The sequence below is a fragment of the Egretta garzetta genome, unplaced genomic scaffold (assembly GCF_000687185.1).
Source record: "Egretta garzetta isolate BGI_Z169 unplaced genomic scaffold, ASM68718v1 scaffold120, whole genome shotgun sequence".
Classification (NCBI taxonomy): Eukaryota; Metazoa; Chordata; class Aves; order Pelecaniformes; family Ardeidae; genus Egretta; species Egretta garzetta.
The window spans coordinates 289,220-293,369 of record NW_009258270.1 but is presented as its reverse complement, the minus strand read 5'-3'; positions in this window follow the sequence as shown (position 1 = coordinate 293,369).

Sequence of the window (4,150 nt, the reverse complement as noted above, 5' to 3'; positions counted from 1 at the left end):
AGAGGAGCAGCCGCTGGCGCTTCGGCACATGGAGGTTGTGGGGAATTTCCTACCTCCCGTAACCTTGTGCTCTGATTAATTATCTTCTCTTTTACGCAGTTGCCTCTTGTCTGCGTTGAATTTTTCCAGCTTCAGCCTCCAGACACGACTTCTTTTTATGCCTTTGTTCATCGTCGAGGATCTGTCTCTTAATAATACTTACCCAGATAGTTTAGATCATTCATAAAAATTTAAGCATGCGGTTTAACCAAAGAGCTCATTTTCTATAGCATCGAAGCGACTGCAATGAGGCTTGAAGCAAATCAGTGCCACTTTGCTGAACTTTAAATACGTGCCGTAGCACGGTTCCCTCTAACCTGCCCTTCTTCATTCGGCAGCCGGTGACGGGAACTCAGAGCTTCTGCGCTGCGCGACAGCTCGGGTACGGTGAACTCCAGGTATTCCTCCCCCTGCAGCCATCGTTGCATTTATGCTTACCTTGTTTATTAAAAATTGATAGTAAATGCTCGGCTTTGGGCTTTAAAATGAGAAACGCTTCCATCGGAGCGATCAACTTGGTATCAAACAGAATCATTTGCTTTTAGGAAGCGATTTGGTTGAGGTTCCCTTTCATCCCCATCAGCTGCCTTCACTTGGAGCTCATAATTCTCCGTGTTCCACCGGTTACTGAATTAGGGAGAATCCAAATTGCATGTTGGGTTGGAGTGGTGGGTGGTGGGAGGTGTAGTTGGCCGAGGACACATGGGAGGAGTGGAGCGGGCACCTCAAAGCTGCTGTGGGATAGGAACGGTTTGAGGTCGAGTAAATAAAGCGAATCCGCTCCCAGCTTTGGCTTTTTGCTCTACGGTTTTTTTGAATAAACGGGGTTTTTCTCAGGATGAACGTTTTGCCTTTGAGAAGTTTCCCAGCTTGCTGTACGGTGAAATAACTGCAGCGGGGTTATTACACTCGAAACGCCACGGAGCGATAATTTGGAGACAAACAAGGCTTGGTCTCACTGATGCATAAAGTAATTACTGGGCAAAAGTGCATCGTTCTCGTTTGAAAAAGCGCAGCCTGAGAGTGGTAAACAGCTGAAAAATGGGCCGTTTACTGTACATAACGGGGAAGTGCCAAATTTTAAATGAACTATATTTGGGTTTTATTGTTTTGTTGAAATTCCAAAGCAGAAATATTTGTTCACAATAACATCCCTCTGCAAACACGCATCCGGCGCGGAGCGCGTTACGGGTGCCTGACGTGGAGAGTTCTACGAACTCGCCGTACATTTTAAGCAGGAGGTGACTGTGCCTGGAATAAGGCAGTGGGCTGCTTGATGAGGTTCCATTATGCAGGATGCGCCGTGCCTGGAGTTTGCTAATTTTCTGACCCGGTGAAATAGATTTTAATAAGCTTGATGTAACACGGCTCATAAAGACAAAGGGAAGCGCTTAATGGGGCTGTCACGATAAAGGGCCCTGAGTGGGCTTGGAGATGCTAAAAGTGTTAACAGCATCGATGGGAAGCTTAGGGAAGAAATTTCCCGTTGCTATGGAGGTCTGCCCTGCACCTCGCTCCGTCCCTCCCGTTTGCTGCGGCACGGACGGTGCTATCCCGCTGCTAACGCCGAACCCGGGGCGCTGGCGGGGGGCACCGGGCGTTTCCAGCAGGGCTGGTAGCTGCCTGGACTTTGGGGAGAGCTCCGGTAGAGTCGTCAATCAAATCCCAAAGAGTTAATGGCTACTAAACCTGATCTGGTTAGCCGTGTCCCTGCTCCCCGCAGGGGGGTTGGGCTGGGTGACGACCTCTAGGGGTCCCTTCCCACCCAAAACATTCTGTGATTCTATGAAACCGTGGTAAGGAGTTGTGAGTGGTTTGGTAGAAGCCCCGTCTCCCATCAATTCTAGATAAAATTTGATTTCTCTGGGTACATCTTCTTCTCCAAACACTGAGCGCTTGGTTGTTAATCTAAAGCTTGAAATGGTAGCAGGCTTTTTTCTTTCTCATTCTTGTTTCCTTACAGAAAGGGAGGGGGACTGGGAGGCAGAGAGGCCTGAAAGATGAAGGTTTTAATCATAAAGGGATTGTTTTGGGATGGAGCTTTCCCTTGCGCGTGCTCACCATTAAAGACTACGTTTTTTGTCCAGTAAATTGGACCCACGCCTGCCTGCCCTCAAAAAAAAAAAAAAAAAAGCTGCCAGGCTCTTCTGCTTCATGGTTTTGAGTCTCTGATACTTTTGAAATGAAGCCTAAAGATCCTACAAAGAGGATAACACTGCCTAATGGAAAGAATAATGCAAGCGAGAACCCATTTGAAATGACAGCTGTGAGCCTTGCCAAGCTGTGCTGCGCTGATCAAAGCTGCGGGTAACGCTGTTTGAAAAGAGGGTATCGGTCTCCCCCTCTCCTTCTCCCACTCCACCTGCCCATGATTTTATAGTCCAGGCTCGGTGCTTTTTTCCGAGGAGATCAAGCGAACCTCCTAAATGGCCAGTGCTCGGATCAGCGCTGGGGAGCACCATCGGCATAAGAGGCAAAGTGTTGGGGGCGGGGGGGTGATGTAGCCTCAGGGTTGGATCCCCCTTGTGCGTAGGGCCCTCGGAATCACCCCGTGCGGAGACGCGGTGGCTTTGCGGGGCTGAGCCGCGGCGTTCGGCTCCTCTGCCCGTGTGTGCGAACGCCCCCGCGCATCTGGGAACAGAGAGGAAGGGCTTTGCTCGCTAGGCACAGTTTTATGGTGGCTTTTATTTTATTCTCCACGCGCGTCCCGTAATTTGGGTTATTTTCTGAAGTCTGGTGCTGGAGTCAGGTGATTATTTGAGCACCTCGGCTTCCGTTTTTGTTCTTGGTTTCAATCCCTGTGCTTACTGCTAAACGTACGACCTCGTGTGCCCCAAGTGCTTTGGCCGTTTGAGGCAGAGAAGATTCTTTGCATTCTTTGGGACAGGGTTTAGTGGTGGGATGGCAGGGTTAGGGGAACGGTTGGACTCGATGATCTTAAAGGTCTTTCCCAACCTAAACCATTCTATGATTCTATGATTTTTTGATGTAAGAACCAATTCCATGATCTTCGTGACTTCTTTCTGGTTTGATTCCTGTTGTCTGGCTGTTTGTAGAGGACAGGGTCTTGTGTCCTTTGGGGATGCAAGATATTTGGGGTCTTCGGGGGCCGAACAGAGCAGAGCAGCTCTGAAGGAGTCGGGGGTTTCTCACAGAGAAGGCCAGGGCCGCACAGGAGGGAGCCCCGGCAGCACGCGGGAGGACGGGAGTTTAGAACAGTTCTTGGGTTTTTCACTTGCTCCTGGTTGCCTTGTAGCCGGCTTCAGGCTGGGCTAAAGGAAAAATTGGTGGTTGGAGAAGGGAACGGTCCCACCGGAGCAGGAGATGGAGCAGGGCAGAGACCAGCGGAGGGAGCATGCCCTTCGCTGGGAGCCCCCCGAGCCCCCCCGTAAGGACTGGCCCTGCTCAGGCAGCCTGGCTCTCGCCAGATTTGTTTGCAAAGCCCCTGGCAGATCCCCTAAATCCTGGGCTCTCGGTGCTCTCCACGCTCTCCGTGCCCACGTCCAGCCCGGCTGCTCCTGCGCAAGCGCTGCCCCTCGATCCCCCCTTCTGCCAAACCCCGTGCCGGGCGGGAGGCAGTGACTGGAGCTGGGACCTTAGGGCAAAGCATGTAAACCCAGCTGTGTCCATCTCCCCTCATGTAAACCCAGCTGTGTCCGTCTCCCCTCATGTACACCTCCCCTCGCAGGAGGCTGCATCAGTATTTGAAGTGAAACTATTGATGCAGGAAGCAGAAAAATTTATCTGTGAAAAACGGAGCTCCAAATGCTCGTTCAGAGCCATGAGAGAGCGTGGAATCGATGGGAATCCTCGAGGCTTTCCTGGACAGCGTGTGAGCCCCTTGCAAAACATTTATTGTAAAACATCTTCTAATTGCACTTTGAAGCGGGCACTTTCGTCCTTTTGAACAGCTTTGGTATCTTGTTTTCTCCAGGCAGTTACACGCAGCAGATACACAAAGAAGGACAGGGATCGTTTTGGCAGGAATCGGAGCGCCTTAAACGAGCAGGAGGAATGAATTGGTCTCTCCCTCCACCCCTTTTGATTTTCCAGCTGACTTCAGAGAGCAGAGGGCTCGGAGGGAGCGGGGCCGGCTCCGGCTGCTCTCCCT